A 13,751-nucleotide genomic window follows, 5' to 3' on the forward strand; every position below is an offset into this window, starting at 1 on the left:
GAACCTTAAATCAGAAATAAGCTATCCACATGTAAACTTACTGCATCTGAATGTGCATGGGGAGCAGGGCAGATGGGAGTGTGACTGTGTTCGTATAATGGAGTGAGCCTGTGCCTGTGCCTTTGTATATATCATCATGCATGTGTGAGACTGTGTGCATTTCTGTCTATTAAATGTTTAATAGTACATAAAAGATTAGCAACTTAGAAAGTCAGTTTATATTTTCAGCCCTTTTGAAAACATTAAGCTTTTCCAAAGCCCAAACCATATGACTAACCTGCATAAGACTAATTTTACCTTAGGGTAAAGCATATAACATATGTTAATTATAAATTATTAAAATATGAGAAAAGATCCAAAATTATCAAATTATAAACATGGAAAGATATAAAAAAAAATTAGAGTAACACTAAAACTCCAGAAATGTAACACATAACTGCTCAATAACTCATACTTCACAATGATGTTTTTAAATAACCTTTTATTAATTTTAAAACTAAGAATGTACAAAATTATTTAAAGATAAATAAAATAAAAACCTAACTAATTACAGCTGTCCACAACAAAAAAACAAACATCAAAAACTAAATCATTAAAATTTATCAAATAAATAATTTAATTTTGACCAAAATCTAAACCGGTGAGTAGTATTCGAAGTTCTCATTTTGGCAGGTGATGATTCTTTTTTACAGTAAAAAGTACCAGCACTGAAATACAGCAAAGGTTACGGTGTCAAATCACAAGTGTTTAGTGAAAACAGTTAAGCACTTTCTCACCATTAAAGGTGTTTCATCAAAGCATTAAAAGAGAAATACAGCACATTTCATATAAAACAGTTCAAATTACTACTTGCCAATAACAAAACAATACAGTTAATAACATCCATTCAGATAAATGGATCAATAAAACATTACTTACATCACCTAAACAACCCTTCGGATTTCACTAGAGGTCTTAAAGAGACCCTGTTGTTTAGCTCTGGCAATTTATCTGCTTGAAGTTTAATTATCCAATCCAGTTCCCTTATCTCTGTATAACTTCTAAATTCTTCTAATCATGTATCTTTCAAAACTTTTTCTATCACCATAAAACTAAATTTATGTAACTCCCCATATTCAATCACATGCTTTGCTAAAGTGGTCTTAGTATCTTTCACTTGTATATAATAAAGATGTTCCGTTATCCTCTGTAAAAAAGATTGATTCATTTTTTCAATATAAAAACTGGTACAGGCACTGCAAAGAGCAATATACACAGTATCAGTTGTATTACAGTCAGCTATAACTTTAAACTCATAAACTGTACCTGTGTTGGGATGAATGAATGTATTAGATGCATCAATATATGGACAAAAATTACATCTGTTACACTGTGATGTCCCAAACTTAATCCTAACTTCAGAATCTGTTTTAAAATTCATTTTATAACATAACTGTCTCTTAAGATATTTTTTTTGTTCTTATAACTAGAATGAGGATTATTTGAAACAACTCTTTTATATGCTTGTCTGTTTGAAGAATAGGCCAATTAGTCTCAATTATGTTAGGTATTGTTCTTATATCTCTAGCATAATATAATGTGAACAAACCTATTCAAAGAACATCTCTCATCATTTCAACCAGCATTATCCAAATGTTCATTAACATCTGCTGCGCTGCTTTAGAAAAATAAGGTCTCGCTCATTCAGGTCTAAGAGTAAGGGTCTCTCAGCACAAATTTTCCACTTCTCTAGCTCGATAACCTCTACCCTTAAAATCATAACTCAGCTTATACAAATCATGTGGAAAACCTTCTTCTGAGTTATTAAGTCTAGAGATCCACATGCTCTGACCCTTAAGGATATTCCTATAAATATGTGTAGGGTGCATGCTATCACACTGCAGTATAACATTCTTCCTACAGATTTTCCTATACAGACATACAGACCTATACTAAATATGAAACCTAAATTCCTGGATGTGCATACATTCAGAAATTCTATGGATTTCTTGGAAAACTGATATGGGAATTTCAAAAAAGATGTACTTATGTGTAAATAAACAACAAAATGTTTTAGTTGTTCTAGGCTACCTTCCCACAGCATATAAATATATAATACTTCTTCCATTCTATGTTACCTGATACAGTCTCTGCATTGGATTCAGTGCCCACCCTGATTCTTCTTCTAGTGCATGTTACCTGATTCAGTATCTACAGTGTATTTAGTGGCTATCCTGATCCTTCTTCCAGTGAATGTTACCTGATTCAGTATTTCCAGTGCAATCAGTGCTTTCACTGGTCCTTGTCCCAATGTATTTTACCTGATACTGCCACTGCAGTGTATTCAATGCCTGCCCTGATCCTTCTTCCAATGTATGTTACCTGATACAGTCTCTGCAGTGCACTCAGTGCCTGCCCTGATCCTTCCTCCAGTGTATGTTACCTGTCTCTACAGTGTATTCACTGCCCACCCTAGTCATTCTTCCACTGAACTTTAACTGATACAGTCTATAGAATGTGTTCAGCCCCTGCCCTGATCTTTCTTCCAGTGTATGCTACATGATACAGTTTCTGCAATGTATTCAGTGCCTGTCCTAATCCTGTAAAACTCAGTATAGGATCTTAAAACAATTTGTTGTTCCATTGTGCTAGGACCATATTGACATAGCTATTGGCATAAGATGTGCTCATAGCTATGCCAGCCCTTTGTACATAGTAAGAGCTTTCAAACATAAAGGTATTGTTTTCTAATACTACCTCCAGAAGCAGACAGAGAAGATCCATTTGCTTAGAATCATATGTACTGATGTTTCAAGCTATGTCTTAACCATCTCTATGCCCTGTAAATTGGGGTTGACAGTGAACAGAGACACTACATCCACAGTGACCACATAATATTCTTCTGAAACTAAGTTGTTATCTACAAACTGATATAAGTCCTGTAAAAAATGTTTAGTATCCTTTAAAACTCTCTCCATCTTATTCAAAAAAGATTTTAAATATTTCTCCATAAATATTGAAAAGGGCTCAGTAAGCCACCCTTTACAAGGTTATATAGGTCTAAATGGCAACCAATGCAAGTCCTTATATACCTTAGGTAACCCTTGAAATATAGGAATGACTGGATGCTCAACCCTTAAATAATGATACAGCTACAGGGTTATCAAATGATTATTTAGACAATCCTGTAAGGAGGAAAATAATTGGGCCTGCCAGACCCACCACATAGTCTTCAGTGACCTGTTTCTACATGGTTACATCTGTCAGCATATCCATAATCACATTCTTATAAAAGGAATGATCCATAATAATGGTAGCCTCTCCCTTATCAGTGGGTTTAATGATTATTTCTTTATCTTTCTGTATTAAAGCTTTACTTTCCACCTCACTCAAATTATAAAATGTGCTCTTAAAACCACCATGAATATCATAATCTGCAAACAAATCAGATTCACATTTTGTTTTACAAAATGCTTCTAAAATTGGATATAATACAGCCAATCTGTGTAAGCATGTTGGGTTACTTCACCATATAATATCAATAAATATGGAAAAATTGAAATTACAAACTTAATAATACAAAAAGCTTTCACAGTTTGGTTGTTAGATCTAAGAAAAAATAAACATTAATCATATTAAAGAAATACTTTCCAAGCAATGTGATAAAAATAAAAAGTGACTGATTTAAAAGACATACTACAGTGTTTTAGGAAATATTATGAAGAAATTAACAAGTAAGAGACAGACTTAGAAATCAACAATATAACAATGACTTTTTTAAAAACACTTCTTCTTCTTCTTTCGGCTGCTCCCATTAGGGGTCGCCACAGCAGATCAACTGTTTCCATTTCTTCCTGTCCTCTGCATCTTGCTCTGTCACACCAACCACCTGCATGTCCTCTCTCAACACATCCATAAACCTTAGCTTAGGCCTTCCTCTTTTCCTGTTACCTGGCAGCTTATCCTTAGCATCTTTTTCCCAATATACCCTGCATCCCTCCTCAGCATATGTCCAAACCAACGTAATCTTGCCTCTCTGGCTTTGTCTCCAAACGTTCCAATCTGGGCTGACCCTCTAATATACTTATTCCTAATCCTGTCCATCCTCGTCACACCCAGTGTAAATCTTAACATCTTCAACTCTGCCACGTCAAGCTCTGACTCCTGCCTTTTTGTCAATGCCACTGTCTCCAACCCATATAACATAGCTGGTCTCACTATCCTGTTGTAGACCTTCCCTTTCACTCTTACTGGTACTCGTCTGTCACAAAACATTCCTGACACTCTTCTCCACCCACTCCATCCTATTTTAATTATCCTATTAAAAGTTTTTGAAAAAGTTAAACATATGTCAGTCATCCCTTTTCCTGGAAATATTCCCTGATATCTCATATCTTGAAACCAAATAAAAGAGTCTCCCCTAGATTTACAAAATTCCATGTAGGAATAGTGTAGATGCTATGCGGAATGTTACTATGTCTGTGTACCCGGTTCCCCATTGGCAGCATGCCATGCATATTAATCACAGCGTGTTGCCAAGGGAGAGCTGTGGGGCACGGTTATTGAATCAGTGTAGGGAGTGTGGTGCTAATTGTGTCAACAGTTGAGTAACACACTCCATACACTGTCCAACTGGAGTATAGCAATGTAATTTAATTTTTCTTTTTTTTTTTTTTACAAATCATGTTTGCGCGGTGTGTCACAGAGCACAGCAGTGCTAAGCAGTGCTGAGACAACAGACATCTAAAAATAGAAACTGGATGTCTCTAATTATTTATCTAAAGGTCAAGTTTAAGCGTATCTGAAAAAGTTTGTGAGGCATACCACATTGCTCAGCTCTGTTTAAAGGTAGTTCTGAGTTATATGTAAAGGTGCAGCAAAATTAGCTAAATAGGTAGAGTTATGGCCTCATGTGCACTAGGTGCAAGTTTTAAAATATAAATTATGCAAATTATTTTTAAATACTGGCCTGCTGTTCTCAGATAAGCTTAGCTAAGACCTGCTAAGCCTTGCTAAACACCGTATAAATGCAATAACGGCTGAAATTTTTTATGCATTGCTCGACTCTGCTTAGCTGGTTTGCACACTGCTAAGCATACAGACTTTACCTCAGCTCAGCCGTACTGGGTTTGCACACTGCTAAGCAATGAGCTGCATTTTTAAATAGTGGCCAATGGTGTGTAAGGGAGGGAAAACAGGCTATATTAACCCCAATAGGCAGGAATGCAGCATAATCTGTTGTCTCTGAAGGATACAATGGCAGGTGTTGGAAATGGTTCACACTTTTGGGCGCAGTGGCAGGGCATTCAGGAGTCCAGAGTCATCATTGGACTCCTTGTAAAAAGCATGAGGGCCAGCTGATGTAGGAAGGTTACCATGGCTCAGAGTGCAAGGCAGAGGCCTGGGGCTAGGTGACAAGGGACCTCACTAGTTCAACTGGCATCCCCTGCACAGGTGAGCAGTGGCATCACCATCATGATGACCTAAAAAGATGGAAGGGGCTCTTTTGGAAACTTGGGTTCAAGAATTCTGGGCTGGGAATGTCCCACATGCATGTAAGTACCATTACCTGTGTTTCACAAATATCTAATTTTGAATCTCTGCTAAAATGGTTTGCATAATGGTGTGATTCTCTCCCAACAGCAGCAGAGGAGAGGGCTCACAACATCGAGGCACATTCTGGGAGCTTGGCCAGGTTGTGCCATGAGTGTGGTGAGTACAGATGCATTTTGCTATCTATAGTGAAATAAGCACAAAAGAGTAAAGCAGTAACTGTGATTAGGTATATACAGTGATGATAGTATTGCAATGAATGTGAACTTACACCTGTACTGCCAGAAGTGCATACTGCAAATTGTAGTGTCATAAGCAGGGAAGACTAAAGCATTAACAGTAGTAAACTATATGCAATAAAATTTTGTAGTGCAATAACTGTGGAATTATATCTGTGTTTCAACACCTGCATAATGACAACTGTTGTGCAAGAAAAACATGAAATTATAACAGTAACTGATTGAAGGTGTCTGTAATGGAGTCTATTGAGCAGTGCTTGTGGAAGTAGAGCTGTTTTGCAAGAAATCAATTATTACAATGGTTCTGCAATAAAAACATGAAATACTATCAGTACCTGCATGAAGGCATGTCTACTAAAGTCTGCTGTGCAATAAGTGTAAGTTCAGAGTTGTTTTGTAATTAATGACTTATAACAACTGGCCTGCAATGACACATGGACCAATAGCAATAACACCAAGGTAAATTGTGTACAGCAGGATTGTCTTGTTTTCACTATTGCATGTCAGCTACAAGCATTCAGGCTGTGAGGTGCGGTGCTGCAGCCAGGTATAACAGTGTTCTAGTTGTAGATTACAAATAATAACCCATAATTGGATATTTGTTTTTAACCGCACATATACTTCAACACACTAACAATGTAATGTGTACGACTGAATTCTAAGTGGTAATATATAATTTGCTTAGTATGTCTATCATGCTTGAATGTCATGCATGTGTGTTCAACTGTCACTGCAGTCGAGTATAAATTGTACCACTATTAGCAGGTCATATTCTCGTGCCAGTTGAGCTCTAGGCAAATATCAGTCAGTCACTAAAAGCAGTGACTCAGTAGCTCAGCTTGCTAAATGCTGTGTATGAAGTACATTTTTGCCACACACAGACCAAGGTTCAAATCCAGTGCTATGTAGATCTAAATATTACAATATCAGTCAAGTAATGTTTACAGATATTCTTTCCACAGGAACTACAGGTAAATGGGTGAGGTAGCCCATGTTATGAGTACATTACTGTGTGTTTACATGCCAGAGACTGTTACAATCATTACCAGGAATGTGAAAATACAGCATAAAAAACATGCAATAAGTGTAATGATAATAATAAAAGAAAAGAAAATAAATACAATGTGTAAGCTCTGGTATGGCTGCATGCCTGGAGTGTCTGTTAATAGTTGCTGCAGTCAATTAATACATTTGATGCAGATGTCCATTGCAGTCACTGCTATTGGGTTCTATCCCCATGCCTGCCAAACAAGGCATGATAACTGTTTACTGTCTCTACTGTAAACATACATGTCTCTCAAGTGTCATGCTGTCACAGAATGGAATTACTATTGTCTAAGCCTTCTGTCACAGATGTATTATCCACATATATATGTAAATAACCAAGTCATAGTACATCAGCCCACAGTACACCTTGGTAGTTATATAGCTCCACCTGATGTGCAAGTGCACTGTATAGTTGTGTACCTGCAGTTGTTACTGTTTGGCCCATACTGTACCATGCAGATAGCTTGAGAGGTATGCACGTGCTACATCAGCTATATGGCACTTTTATACATAAATAAAGGACAGATCTGTAGAGTAGATAGATGTACTGTTGTCAACTATATAGCCTATAATGATATTAATGGACTGCATTTCTGTCTCTCCTCACCCCTTATCTTAAAATATTTTTATTGTTATGCATAGGTTATGGTTTACTATTAACATACATTGTTCCACAAACTTTATTTTGGGGCATGTGTTTTATTATTATGTATTACAATGGTTGCATATTAACATATCTTGTTGAAATTTGGATGGTGGAGTGGTGCAGTGGTTGCATTAATATACTGAATGTTCTGTTATCCATTGTTGTGTTTCACATAATATGCATTGAAATGTAATGTGGTTATTTACAATGTTCTGGCATGCTGTTATTACTAGCAATGGTTTTGTTCATAACTAACCTAAATGTATTGCTTCACCTTCATAACCACAGCACATCAGGGCAGGCCAGTTCCTGCTGATCTGCCTACCCTACGTCAGCCGGCTGTGGCACCAGGTCCCAGCATGTCTGGGACCCAAGCCGGTGGTGCCCCCTCTGCTGGCCCTGCATCACCTTCAGGTGGAACTGTCTCAGGGGATGGGGCCCGTCCCCCCTGGGAGCAGTAGCAGAGGGGCAGTAGTCACCCAGGATCGACTACAGGCCATGATGCACAGGATTGTTCATAGGAGCTATGAACATCACCTGCATCGGATTCAGGGCAGACTTGACAAACTGGTGGGGCCTGCTGGCCCTGGTGCCCAGCCTACATCACAGTCACCTTCTAGGCAGTGAAGGAACAGTGTTGACTGCCCATGGGTGGGGACCTCAGTCACACTGCTGCCATCTGGAGGCAGATGCACTTCAGATTCCACAACACCCTCCCCATCCAAGGTGTTTACCCCCTCAGATGTCACACACCACTCCTGTCTGCTGTCTTGTCTCTCTTGTCGTTCTGCAATTGCATCCTCTCCTACCCAACTTACCTTGCCACGTGTACTTATATCCCTTCCCCAACACTCCACTCTCTCCTTATGAAAAACAAAAGGGCACATGTTCCACAAAAAAAATATCGCCCCATACATAGCTCTCTATTTCACACAAGTGTCCACTGGATACAACTAATTTGGTCCAATTGGCTTGACAACTCATTTATGTTGTCCTCACCTCTTTCTCTGTGGTTTGAGAGTCCAAATTCATACACAAAATCTATCAAACTGCACAGCTGTTGCTGTACAAGAAATGAAAATGTATGGTCCTTCCCTACACCTGTCCTGCACATCCCTACCCACCTTTCACAATGTTTTCCCCTGCTTGCCCCCATTTCACCACTGTCCTCTCACCCCCTTTTTCTTTTCAAATTTTGGGTTTGAGAGTCCAAATTCATACACAAAATCTGTCAAACCAAACAGTTGTTGCTGTACAAGAAATGGAAAGCTATAATCCTTCCCAGCACATCCCTACCTGCCTTTCACTATGTTTTATCCCTGCTTACCCCCATTTTACCACTGTCTTCTTATTTCCTTTTTCTTTTCAAAATTTTAGCACAGGTTTGCACAGAGCATCACACAAACCCAGTCTTGAACCAAGGCCCCTGTCAACTACAGCCTACTGTACTAACCCACTAGGCCAAACACTTCTTAATTAAAGCATGTGTTTCCAGCAGCAGATACTAATTTCCACTGAGTGAAATCAAACCTAATGTGACAAATGGGAGTGTACCTGGGTCTCTGATGCAGAAATATACCAGTAGACAGCCAAATAAATAATAATGGCAGTATGTGACGCCTGGGATATCAGGTACATGTTCCCTTTTACCTGCAACATCTTCAAACACACCTGTTAAGGCATCAATGGCATATGTTCAAATGGGACCCTGCTGCAAAACAACTGCCTTTGAAAGCCATGCACATATTGGTGGATGTAGACAACATGTATCACAGCCTGTATGTCACCACATATATATGGCAAGTACCCCTACTGCAGCACCAAATCAGTAGTGCAGTCTGTTAAATGCCTTACAGAGCATTTTGGCATACACAGTCCTGGGTTTGAATCCAGCACGTTGCACTTCAATTACATTGCTGTGAATATTGCAAGTAATGGCTGACTCATGCAATTTTAATCCCCATAGGTTACTGCTACTAAGTTATCAGCTACCCAATTATGCAAGTCACAGGCTTGCAGGTAGGGCGCACTGCACATATTCATATGGCCTAACTATATCTCGCCTACTACTCTGCTATTGGCACTGTTGCTTAACAGATGTACCATAAACACATGCCTTGATTAGACAGTAATGGGTACCCTTACCTTGGCTCTGCTGTAACAACAGGGCTGATACAGCTGACACAGTTACATGTACAGCTTGCAGGCCTGCAAAGTGCTCACTCTCCCCCCATGCTAAGGTAGCTGCTACAGACTGACCATAACTCCCAAACCCGCATAACAAGGGATCCGGACACAACCATACATAAAGGGGGAGCAAAGGCCTAGAGATATGTACGCGTTTCACAGTTTGCCCCTACAAAGATACTAAGTTGATAGAATAGCAGCTACTGCATTAACATGCATATTCTGATGGGAATGAAGTGTGATGCTCACATGTATCTCTCGCCCTTCTGTCCTCAGTGCACAATGTTTGCAGTGACCTGCTAGATGACCACACTGTCATGGGACACTGACTAAACATGTGAGGCAAAACTGTGGGCATACATTATACATCTCTACAGTGGATGGTATTTGTACTTACTCTCTGTAATGCTGTAGTCTCCACATCTCAGTAATGTCCATCCCAACAACTAAGAAAGGGGTCAAGGCCTACATGAAGGCCTTTTATATTGCACTGTAGTGCCATGTAATTGGCTAATGAAAGTGGAATTCAGCTGTTTTGGATGCAATTAGCAATTCTTAGCCACATATTAGTGCACAGGCAGTTAATGAGCATTACCTACAAAAGGCAAGCAACTGCTTATGGGGAACATGTCTGTATGTGGTTTTACTCACACAGACAGCATATGTGCAAAACATTTTCAGAGGAATGCTTCAATAAAAGGAATACATCACTCTAGCAGGTAGGTACTACATTTCCCCATAAAAAGTGATGCAGATGAAAGGATGGGGGTATGGGAAATAAGGATTAAAACAGTAGGCTTGTATTAGATCTATGATAATGATATGTCAGTGATACTCTGCTGTCCAACACCTACAGGCATGCCTTTGAATTGTTCCTGCTTTAAATCACATCTCTGCTCTGTCCATGTCAATCCCTCCTACAATGATTGACTGTTGTATTAAAGCTAGTGGATTACACGTAAGACATATAGTGATAATAACTAAGGGTGTACACTCTGTAATATCAAATGATGTACTGTAAGTCACCTCCTCTCAGTCTATCATTGTCACACATAAATAGTATTGACATTGTATAAGTGTCACAGAATGTCCTTGATGTACACTGGCTAAGTCCCTGTTTCGTGGACATTCATCCCTGTCTGCCTGATAGCTATTCATAACATACCTCTCAACCTCCTACAGTAAGAAATCAGGACAAAGCCATATGTGATGGGGGAACAAAGGCCCAAATTCAGTGACAGAGTATATATATTGGCCAAACAAAGTAAAAATGTGATTAGAGTAACAGATATTACTGTAGCATAAGTGTTGTTTGAGGGGTCTAATTGGTGAGAGCTAGATTCTGTGTCAGCTTTCTGACAGCAACCAACAATCAGTGGACAACCATTTTTCAGAAATGCACAAGTTTGTGCAAGAAGGGCCACAGCTATGAGGCAAACATGGTGGCATTCTGCAAACATCTGTATAGTTGAGGGTATGATGTCTACAGGGAACATATATGACAGCATGGTTGCATTGCTGTGTGTCATTGTGGCACACTGGTGTGGCTGGACTGTCTAAATATAGTTGTTGGAATAACACTGCTAGTTGTCCAACAGTGGCCATGTCAGATATTAGTGGGGATTTGTCCATAGGGGAAACACTACAGTACACTGCAGTGCTACTGTACATGTTGATATATGTACATATTACCTTGTAACACTGCAACATTTGTTGTTGCTGACAATACCTCTACCTCACCTTTTCACAGGTACGTCAGGTGTAGCCGGAGTTCATCGGCCTGTACCTGGTATGTGTGATACTGTTGTTTTGCCAGATCAGATATACCCTATGATTGTTAAGGGCCACCATTGTGCATTTTGCACAACTGCTGTGCTTAGCTAGAGTAGAATAATTGTATGTTCCATTTCAGAGCAGTTAACTACAGTGCATAGCCTAGGGAATGACAGGTGTGTATCTGTACAAACATTAACAGGTTTGCACTTATAGTTATGAGCAAAATGCAGCTCATTATACATGAGGCAATTACTACAAGATGCCCATTCAAACACAATAGGGAGAAGGTACATACCTGAGGCAGTGCTACTACAACTGGCATATCATCATCATGTCATTGTTAAGATAGGTGTACTGGGTTTTATGTGTAGTTCTGTCACATACACTGTCATATTGCATACCTCACAGATGTATTGATCTGCCAACGTTACCCAAATGTAGATGGCGTGCATGTTATACAGGACCTGAGTTATCTATGTTGTGAGTGTGTGTGTTGTGCATGGGATTAGAGATGAGAAGATGTACGAGATGTAGTGCAGTTGTGGATCCACATCTGTATGAGTCTGTGTGGATTACCATACATAATAGTGCAGGTGGCAATGTACTGCTTTTGTCTTGCTTCTCACAGGTAAGCAGGTGAGTTGGAGTCTATGCCCCTCACAACCTGATGTCAGTGTTTCATCGACCTCTGATGATGATGGTGGCCATAGTGAGGCACAGGTAGGGTTGTTGGTGGTTGAATGTGTCCCACAGGTTGGCATCCCTATTCTACTTCCATTGTCTCCACACACAGTCAGTATGCCCACACATATCCAGTCACCACTGGCCACAGATATTGGACAGTCAGAGGGAGGTGACATAGGACAGGACAGTGTGAGAACTATGGTGTCAGTGTGTGTAGATGCTGGCCATAGCCAGAGAGCTGGAGAGATCTCACACAGGCAGATTGACAGGGGTGCTCAAAGGACGACTGCTGCCTATTAACATCCTGTTGCAGGTGTCACATCATGTGTTATTTGCCACATGTCTTGGGCTGTCATAGAGGCACAGGCATGAGCTGAACACAGCACCAGGTGGATGATTAGGGTTATGGCTGTAGCACAGTCTGACATCCAAGACTGCCTCTATCACATTGGTGATGCCATAGAAGGTTTCACTGATGTAGTGGACAGATGGTAGGCTCAGACAGTGTCTGTCTTTGAGCGCACGTTGTCTGCTGGAACATGTGGTTGGGGTTGGGCATCAGACATGTGGACATAGGCAGCAGCACCATCTGTTGTTCCCATAGTGGCAGTACATCTCATGCTAAAGAAAGAGTTGTGCTGTTCACACCATGATGTGACAGGCCATGGGCATGTGGTCCTGGGCAGTCCCATGGGGACACAGGCCCAGCAGACAACAGTCACAGTCAGGTACTTGCACCACATCTGACCTTCGGCATAGTGCTGCCCATGTTACTCATGATAAAGCCAGTTCCCATGTTTGTAAACAGAGATGGTGAAGTGTCCACTCTACCATGTATGGTCCACTGCTGTCTGCCATATGCACATGTAGGGCTAGCCTAGCACACACTCCAACACCCTGTCACATGCAGGTCACCTACACACACACAGCACCTCTCCATGGCCCATGTCACCAGTACCCCTTCCTGACTCACTCACATGCTGTCAACTGTTTGGCACAGCCTAGGCCTCTGGCAACCCCACACCACACCCTGTGCAAGTGATAACTGTGCCACATCCCTGCCATCCATACCATCGATGCAGGGAAATGCATATATGTGTCTGATGCACAGGGTGACTATATACCTTTACATGTGTTTCTGTAAAGCAGTAGTGTTATGCTATGGCAGTTTTTGTCAGCCACAACAGGTACTATATGCTGGCATGTGTCAGGACTACACATCACACGTTGTGTATCTCTGTTGCCTGATGGTACACTGGCGGTAGTGTTACAGAATGATGGGTGTGATTGTGCGTGTGTGTGTGTGTGTGTGTGTGTGTGTGTGTGTGTGTGTGTGTGTGTGTGTGTGTGTGTGTATATATGTTTTTGTCCCAAGAGTCTGAGTGATGCAACTATGGACACATGGGGGCAGCACAGGATGGCAAGGCAGCATAGCAGAGATATGACATCAGCAAGAGTGCCAGTAAATGTGCATGGCTCCCTAGGTGCATATGTGTAAAATATTGTGTCAGGGACAATGGGGACAGTCAGCATCATAATGCTTTCATATCCTGTGGCACACTCTACTACCCTTGATACATGTCACCTTGGTAGTCTGCACCTACAACTGTAAATGGTGGTGGACATCAATTATGCTAATG

The sequence above is a fragment of the Protopterus annectens genome, chromosome 3.part1 (assembly GCF_019279795.1).
Source record: "Protopterus annectens isolate FY-2018-M chromosome 3.part1, PAN1.0, whole genome shotgun sequence".
In the NCBI taxonomy this organism is placed as follows: domain Eukaryota; kingdom Metazoa; phylum Chordata; order Ceratodontiformes; family Protopteridae; genus Protopterus; species Protopterus annectens.